The sequence below is a fragment of the Triticum aestivum genome, chromosome 4A, assembly GCF_018294505.1.
Source record: "Triticum aestivum cultivar Chinese Spring chromosome 4A, IWGSC CS RefSeq v2.1, whole genome shotgun sequence".
NCBI lineage: Eukaryota > Viridiplantae > Streptophyta > Magnoliopsida > Poales > Poaceae > Triticum > Triticum aestivum.
Window position 1 is genome coordinate 406,189,084 of NC_057803.1, and position 9,721 is coordinate 406,198,804.

Genomic DNA, 9,721 nt, shown 5'->3' on the forward strand with positions numbered 1-9,721 from the left:
AATTTACCTTCTATTGAAGAAATACATGGTCTTAATATACCGCCTATTGAAGAAACATATGATCTTAATTCATTATTTACTGAGGAACCTCCTGATCCCGATATCCCGACATAGGTAGTAAAGGTAAATTCTCCCTATAGATATGATAAAGTTGAAGTCCCTCCTACTAAAATTGCTAGTCAGTGCTTGGATGAGTTTGATAACTTCATGTTTAAGCAAGACGACTTCAATGCTTATTTTGGTAGACAACTAAAAGAAAATGCTTATATGATTAGACACTTGGGTGATTATATGGCTGATATTAAAGGTGAACTTAAACTTGTTAGAAAACATGCTTCTATGGTTACCACTCAAGTAGAACAAGTACTTAAGGCTCAAAAAGAAGTGCTTAATGAAATGAATAGTAAGAATAATGATTATGCTGTTAGAGTGGCTACTAGAACTGGTAGAATGACTCAGGAACCTTTGTATCCTAAAGGCCACCCTAAGAGAATCGAGCAAGATTCTCAAAGAAATAATATTGATGTTCCTAGTTCTTCTAAAAAGAAGAAGAAGAAAAATGATAGAACTGTGCAAACTTCTAGTGAACCTATTGCTGAACCACCTGATAATCCAAATGATATTTCTATGTCTGATGCTGAAACACAATCTGGTAATGGACATGAACCTAGTAAAAATATTAATGATGATGTTCATGATGATGCTCAACCTAGTAATGATAATGATGTAGAAATTGAACCTGCTGTTGATCTTGATAACCCACAATCAAAGAATCAACGTTATGATAAAAGAGACTTTGTTGCTAGGACACATGGTAAAGAAAGGGAACCTTGGGTTCAGAAACCCATGCCTTTTCCTCCGAAACCATCCAAGAAAAAGGATGATGAGGATTTTGAGCGCTTTGCTGAAATGGTTATGCCTATTTTTTTGCGTATGCGATTAACTGATGTGCTCAAAACAAATCCTTATGCTAAATATATGAAGGATGTCATTACTAATAAAAGAAAGATACTAGAAGACGAATTTTCCACCATGCTTGCTAATTATACCTTTAAGGGTGGAATACCAAAGAAACTTGGAGACCCCGGAGTACCTACTATACCTTGCTCCATTAAAAGAAATTATATTAAAACTGCTTTATGTGATCTTGGATCCGGTGTTAGTGTTATGCCTCTCTCTTTATATCGTAGACTTGACTTGAATAAGTTGACACCTACTAAAATATCTTTGCAAATGGTTGATAAATCAACTGCTATACCTGTCGGTATCTGTGAGGATGTGCCTGTTGTGGTTGCAAATGTTACTATTTTAACGAACTTTGTTATTCTTGATATTCCTGAGGATGATAGTATGTCTATTATTCTTGGAAGACCTTTTCTTAATACTGCAGGGGCTGTTATTGATTGGAACAAAGGCAATGTCACTTTTCATGTTAATGGTAATGAGCATACGGTACACTTTCCAAGGAAACAACCTCAAGTTCATAGTATCAACTCTATTGGAAAAATTCCATCGATTATATTTGGAGGTTTTGAATTTCCTCTTCCTACTATCAAGAAGAAATATTATATTCTTATTATTGAGGATGTGCATATCCCCATTGAGGTAACTTAGTGTTATTCGAAATTTCTCCGATTTCAAGATTATCGGAATGAGTTTGTTAACAAGACTTGATCAACCTTATTAGTGGATTCTTTTTGATGAGCATGAGATGGATGAAACTAGAAGCACAAACTTCTGCACCCCACTTTTACTTTCTGTTATTTATATTAAATAAAGTAAAAATAGTATTTTCTGTCTGTTTCCTGACTTATCCGTGCAATATAAAAATATCCCGAAAATATAAGTCCTTAGAATACCATGCCAATTTAATATGATTTTTCGGGAATATTTGAGGATTTACTGTGCAAAAATTACCGTGGGAGGAGCTGCCACCTGGCCACGAGGGTGGTGGGCGCCCCCCCCCCCCGATAGGCGCGCCCCCTACCTCGTGGGCCCACGGTGGCCCTCCTCCACTTATCCCAGCACCCATCTTCTTCCTCTGTCTCACACAAACCCGAAAAACCAACTCAAGCACGAGTTCCAACCACTTTTGCTGTGATTTTCAATCTCCTTGCTCAAAGCACCTCTCGCAAAACTGCTTGGGGAGATTGTTCCTTGGTATGTGACTCCTCCATTAGTCCAATTAGTTTTTGTTCTAGTGCTTTATTATTTGCAAACTTGTGCTGCATAGGTGACCATGTTCATGAGCTTGCATGTCAAATTTATGTGGTTCCAAGTAGTTCTAATGCTTGATTTAGGCTCTAGGCACTTGTAGGAGTAGCTGCTATCAGTTTTATTGAAGTTGGTTCACTTTTGTTTGAAGTTACTAAAAATTTCAGAATTTTTCAGAGATATGCTTAGGAAGATGTTCCAAGGTGGTTCCTCTAAGAAACAAGGACCCAGGATTGCTATGCGCGATGATGATGAGGATCCACCAAGAGACGCTCCAGTACGGCCTTGCGAATGGCCGTTGGAAAATTTTATGGACCATGCAGGAATTAAAGAAGGATTCAAAGCATATTTGCACAATGCCGGTCTTGAGGATTTTGAGGCTACCAAATGCCCCCAGTATCATGATATCAAAAGTTCATTTGTGAGGAGGTTTGAGTATTCATCTTCACGTAATTCTCCTTCAGTCATGTTTGATCTCTATGGCAAATCTTATACCATGGACTTAGAGGATTTCACTTCTGCTTGCGAACTTCCATCATGGGGTAGTGTTAGGGATCCCCCTAAATCTGAATTTAGAAACTTTCTTGCTAGTATAACTGTGGGGGAATCTAGAGATATAACGCAGGCTACCATAGGGAGCATTCACTTTCCTGCCATACATTATTTTGCTCTCTTCATCAGTAGATGCATAAATGCTAAGGATGGAGCATGTCACATGTGTGTCCCTGATCTTAGCATTCTTAGGAGTGCTATGTTAGGAGACCAATCTTATCATATGGGAGCCATTGTAGCTCATAGGTTGCATCATAATAGACATAATGGAGATTTCTTTGGAGGAATTTATGCAACTCGCTTAGCTCATTTTCTTGAGATAGACATTCGTGAGGGTGATACGGAGTTGCCTCCTGCATATTTAGATTATAACTCTATGTCTTTGCATCAGTTTGTCGAGAGGCCTGAATCACCTCTCCTATATCGTTTAATTTTTGATAAACAACGTGCTTTCCGTATTAATCTCCCTGCTCCTGCCTTCTTTGATTCACAGACAAAAAGAAGATATGTTATTACCAGAGAGGAGGCAGAAGAGTACAAGAGGAGAGCGGAGGCAGCTCGACTCCACGCTGCAGCTCAGCAGGCGATAACCGCTGCACATCAGTATGATCCCAACTATTCTTCCTCATCATAGTACGACCCCAACAACTATTATTATGGATATCCGCCAGGCCAGCCGTGGCCATAGACCAACTTAGGCCAAAAGCCTAAGCTTGGGGGAGTACGTATTTCTCACCGACATTACATTTATGTTCACACACACTCATTGCTAGATGTCGGTGCTCATACTTTTTCACTGTAATATCCATGCTAGTTTATTTTCTTTTTCCTGCTTTCTTCTTGTGTGTTTGTTAAACCTTAAGAAAACCAAAAAAATTAGTAGTAGTTTATTTTTCTGCTGTAGTAGTAATAATTAAAAACAAAACCCAAAAATATTTCCCGTTCTTCTTTTGCTTGTTGGGAGCTTTCCCGTGTAAATAGTTTTATTTCTTTTATTTTATTTCCAGGGTCAGTAGGAGAAGACCATAATTAAATTGTTGAAGTGGCCCTTATATGCATTATTGTTGATTTAACCCAGAGCCCATATTGCCTTGTCTTCTACTGTTTATTGAATGGTCGCAGATTCCAGCTTGGTCCAATGCACATGCACTCTTATTATTATCCACACCATTCGGTCGTGCAAGTGAAAGGCAATTATGATGATATATGATGGACTAACTGAGATGAGAAAAGCTGGTATGAAGTCGACCTCTTTTGTTTTTGTAAATATGATGAGCCCCTCATTCTTGATTCAGCTTATTATGAATAAACATGTTTGCAATGACAATTAGAGATCGTAGTTGCTTGTGCCATGCTTGATTAGCTATGAGTTATAATGATTTACCTTGTGTGCCAACATGCTATTGAGATGATTATGATGTGGTATGATGGGGTGGTATCCTCCTTTGAATGATTTAAGTGACTTGACTTGGCACATGTTCATGCATATAGTTGAAACAAAATCAACATAGCCTTCACGATATTTATGTTCATGGTGGATTATATCCTACTCATGCTTACATCCAATGTTTGTTAATTTTAATGCATGTACATGGCTGTTGTCGCTCTCTAGTTGGTCGCTTCCCAGTCTTTTGCTAGCCTTCACTTGTACTAAGCATGAATACTGCTTGTGCATGCAATCCCTTAAACCCCAAAGTTATTCCAGATGAGTCCACCATACCTTCCTATATGCGGTATCTACCTGCCGTTGCAAGTAAATTTGTATGTGCGAAACTCTAAACCTTCAAATAATCATTCTGTTTTGTATGCTCGAATAGCTCATGTATCAACCAAGGCTATCCTTAACTTCCGTGTTAGGCGGGTTATTCTCAAGAGGAGTGGAATCCGCTCCTCACTCACGAGAAAATGGCTGGTCACCGGGATGCCCAGTCCCATGCTTTATGCAAACTAAATCAAAATTAATTGCAAACAAAACTCCCCCTGGGACCTGATGTATGCTGGAGGCACTCGTTGTTTCAAGAAAGCCATAGATTGATGCTTGTTGGTGGACGGGGAGTATAAGCTTTACCATTCTGTTTGGGAACCGCCTATAATGTGTTTAGCATGGAAGATATCGCCATCTCTTAGTTATTACATTGACAATGAAAGTATACCGCTCAAAATACAATTTATCTCTATTTCAAAACCGAGCTCTGGCACCTCTACAAATCCCTGCTTCCCTCTGCGAAGGGCCTATCCATTTACTTTTATGTTGAGTCATCACCCTCTTATTAAAAAGCACTAGCTGGAGAGCACAGCTGTCATTTGCATTCATCACTGTTAATTTATATTGGGTATGACTATGATTGGATCTCCTTTACCATGAATTACAATGTCTAGTCAGTCCTTGATCTTTAAAGGTGCTCTGCATTTATGTTTTGCAGGGTCAGAAAGGGCTAGCAAGATACCATCCTGTGATATCATATTATGATTGTTTTGAGAAAGTGATGTCATCCGAGATTTATTATTATGACTTGCTAGTTGATTATGCTATTGATATGAGTAATCATGAGACCTGAGAATTATTGCAAATGTGGTTAGTTATGATCTATGCTGAAAACTTGAATGCTGGCTTGACATAGTTACAACAACAAGAGCAAACAGAGTTTGTAAAAGTTTTTCTTTCTTTCTTTCAGTTTGTCAATTGAATTGCTTGAGGACAAGCAAGGGTTTAAGCTTGGGGGAGTTGATACGTCTACGTCGTATCTACTTTTCCAAACACTTTTTCCCTTGTTTTGGACTCTAACTTGTATGATTTGAATGGAACTAACCCGCACTGACGCTGTTTTCAGCAGAATTGCCATGGTGTTGTTTTATGTGCAGAAAACAAATATTCTCGGAATGACCTGAAACTCCACGGAACATCTTAGAAAAAACAATAAAAAATCCTCGACAAAGATGAAGACCAGGGGGCCCACACCCTTCTCACGAGGGTGGGGGCGCCCCCCCTAGGGCGCGCCCCCTACCTCGTGGGCCCCCTGGATGCCCTCCGACGCCAACTCCAACTCTATATATTTGCTTTCGGAGAAAAAAATAAGAGAGAAGAAATCATCGCGTTTTACAATACGGAGCCGCCGCCAAGCCCTAAAACCTCTCGGGAGGGCTGATATGGAGTCCGTTCGGGGCTCCGGAGAGGGGGATTCGTCGGCGTCATCATCATCAACCATCCTCCATCACCAATTTCATGATGCTCACCGCCGTACGTGAGTAATTCCATCGTAGGCTTGCTGGCCAGTGATGGGTTGGATGAGATTTATCATGTAATCGAGTTAGTTTTGTTAGGGTTTGATCCCTAGTATCCATTATGTTCTGAGATTGATGTTGCTATGACTTTGCTATGCTTAATGCTTGTCACTTGGGCCCGAGTGCCATGATTTCAGATCTGAACCTATTATGTTTTCATGAATATATGTGAGTTCTTGATCCTATCTTGCAAGTCTATAGTCACCTACTATGTGTTATGATCCGGCAACCCCAAAGTGACAATAATCGGGACCACTCCCGGTGATGACCATACTTTGAGGAGTTCATGTATTCACTATGTGCTAATGCTTTGTTCCGGTTCTCTATTAAAAGGAGGCCTTAATATCCCTTAGTTTCCAATAGGACCCCACTGCCACGGGAGGGTAGGACAAAAGATGTCATGCAAGTTCTTTTCCATAAGCACGTATGACTATATACGGAATACATGCCTACATTACATTGATGAATTGGAGCTAGTTCTGTGTCACCCTATGTTATGACTGTTACATGATGAACCGCATCTGTCATAATTATCCATCACTGGTCTGGTGCCTATGAGTTTTCCATATACTTGTTTACGCTTATTTACTTTCCCGCTGTTACTGTTACAATCACTACAAAATACCAAAAACATTACTTTTGCTGTCTTTACTTTTGTTGCCGCTACCATCACTATCATATTACTTTGCTACTAAACACTTTGTTGCAGATACTAAGTTTCCAGGTGTGGTTGAATTGACAACTCAGCTACTAATACTTGAGAATATTCTTTGGCTCCCCTTTTGTCGAATCAATAAATTTGGGTTGAATACTCTACCCTCGAAAGCTGTTGTGATCCCCTATACTTGTGGGTTATCACCAAGACACGTCGCAGGTTGCGCTGATAGGCCAACGCCATGCTCGTCAAGCCAAAAGGCATATGAACGTAGGTGTGCGGCGGGCCCTCGCAGCGGCCCACACGCGAAGGCCAGAAACGCTCCCTAGATGCGGCCCTATTGAGCCCTGGGACGTCGATGCAGACATGCAGCCCAGCATCCTCGCCAGGATGCGGAGCTGCGCCTCGTGGGCGGCTGTCTCCGCGCATCGCTCTTGCTTCTTGCAGTTCCTGGGTGGTCCTGGTGATGAACACCTAAGTGGTGGGCACTCCTTGCCCCGTGCTCTCCTGAGGGTCACATGCCGCGAAGCATGCCTCCAAGTGGTGCCTAAGCGCCTCCCTCGTGAGGTTGGCAAGGTCTGAAGCCCTCCAGAAGAGAGTCCCCGAGCCCTACTTGAGGAGGGCGCTGGGCGCGCCTTCCTATGTGATGGACGGAGGCGCCCCTAGAGCAGTAGTTGGTCCTGACGAGGCTCCTGCCGTGATGCCATCCTCCTGAGGTCCTGCACAGTGCGGCTGCTTCTTTTTGGGGATGGCCTCCAGAGGGCCTTCATTTCTGCTGTCGGGGTCGTCGATTGTTGCGGCTTGAAAGGCGCGCTCGAGGGAGCACACTGCATCCCTCTCTTCACACGGGACCGTGATGGTTCCTCCGCTTCCTGGCATCTTGAGTACGTTGTAGCCGTGATGAGTGACTACCATGAACTTGTCTAGGGCCGGATACCCGAGGATGGCATTGTACGGCAGGCAGATGTGCGCGACGTCAAAGTCGATGATCTCGGTGCGGTAGTTCTTGCACTCCCCGAAGGTGATAGGTAGGCAGACCTGCCCTGTCGGTGTGGTGCAGCCGCCGGTCACTCCTGAGAGAGGCTTGGTGGACTGGAGCTGTTCATAATGCACTTGGAGGTTGTCGAACATGTTGACAGACAGGACGTTGAGCCCTGCGCCACCGTTGATGAGGGTCTTTGTGACCTGCACATTGCTGATGACTAGGGAACACATCATAGGGAGGGCGCCAGCGGTGGCTGCGCACTTGAGCTGACCTGCCGAGTTGAAAGTGATGGCGCATTGGGACCACCTAAGCGGGCGCGTGGCCTCGAGTTTGGGGAGCGCCGCGTTCACCTCGCGAGCGAACTATTTGAAGGTGCACTGAGAGGCTGGGGCCTGGGCGCCATCCAAGATGCAGGCGATCGCACGCGGCTCCTGGAAGCGCCCAGCCCCCTCGTCCTAGTGGTGGTCGTCATTCCTTCTTGGTGGCGGCAGCAGGGGAAGACCGGCGTTGCCCTGGGGGCAATCTTCACGCGACGGGTCCCTCCAGGCGCCCTCGCGAGGTTGGTCCTGCCAGCAGTCCTCACGAGGCCAGTCGCGCCACTCCTGGCACGGGCCACGGTCGTCCGAGCATCCGCCTCCACGTCCTCCTCCGCGGCCATAGCCCCGGTCGTTGCGCTCGGAGCATCGACCGTAGCGTCCTTCTCGTATGGCTCTGAGCTCTTGACAGTCGCTGGTGTTGTGGGTGTTCATTTTGTGGAAGGCGCAGAACGGTCGGCCGTTCTTGGATGACTTGGGCTGATCTCTTCCCCGCATGATGTCGGGCTCCGCTGCGAGCACAGCTGCCTCCTTGCGCTTCATGTCCTTGGCCTTGGCCTTCTTCTCCTCCGCGCCCACGGCTAGCAGCTCAAGGATAGAGAGGCACCCCTCCTCAGCTCTTGCGCACTTGGTCGCCAGGTGAGGACCCACAAGTATAGGGGATCTATCGTAGTCCTTCCGGTAAGTAAGAGTGTCGAACCCAACGAGGAGCAGAAGGAAATGATAAGCAGTTTCCGGCAAGGTATTCTCTGCAAGTACTGAAATAAGTGGTAACAGATAGTTTTGTGATAAGGTAATTTGTAACGGGTAACAATTAGTAAAAGTAAATAAGGTGCAGCAAGATCGCCCAATCATTTTTGTAGCAAAGGACAAGCCTGGACAAACTCTTATATAAAGGAAAGCGCTCCTAAGGACACATGGGAATATCGTTAAGCTAGTTTTCATCACGTTCGTATGATTCATGTTCGGTACTTTGATAATTTGGTATGTGGGTGGACCGGTGCTTGGGTACTGTCCTTACTTGGACAAGCATCCCACTTATGATTAACCTCTATTGCAAGCATCCACAACTACACCAAAAGTATTAAGGTAAACCTAACCATAGCATGAAACATATGGATCCAAATCAGCCCATTATGAACCAACGCATAAACTAGGGTTTAAGCTTCTGTCACTCTAGCAACCCATCATCTACTTATTACTTCCTAATGCCTTCCTCTAGGCCCAAATCATGGTGAAGTGTTATGTAGTCGATGTTCAAATAACACCACTAAAGGAGAGACAACATATATCTCATCAAAATATTGAACGAATACCAGATTCACATGACTACTAATAGAAAGACTTGTCCCATGTCCTGAGGAACAAACATAACTACTCACAAAGCATATTCATGTTCATAATCAGAGGGGCATTAATATGCATATAGGATCTGAACATATGACCTTCCACCAAATAAACAAACTAGCATCAACAACAAGGAGTAATTAACACTACTAGCAACCTACTAGCACCAATCCCGGACTTGGAGACAAGAATTGGATACAAGAGATGAACTAGGGTTTTGAGAGGAGATGGTGCTGATGAAGATATTGATGGAGATTGCCTTCTCCCGATGAGAGGAGCGTTGGTGATGACGATGGCGATGATTTCCCCCTCCCGGAGTGAAGTTTCCCCGGCATAACAGCTATGCTGGAGACCTAGATTGGTTCCGCCAAG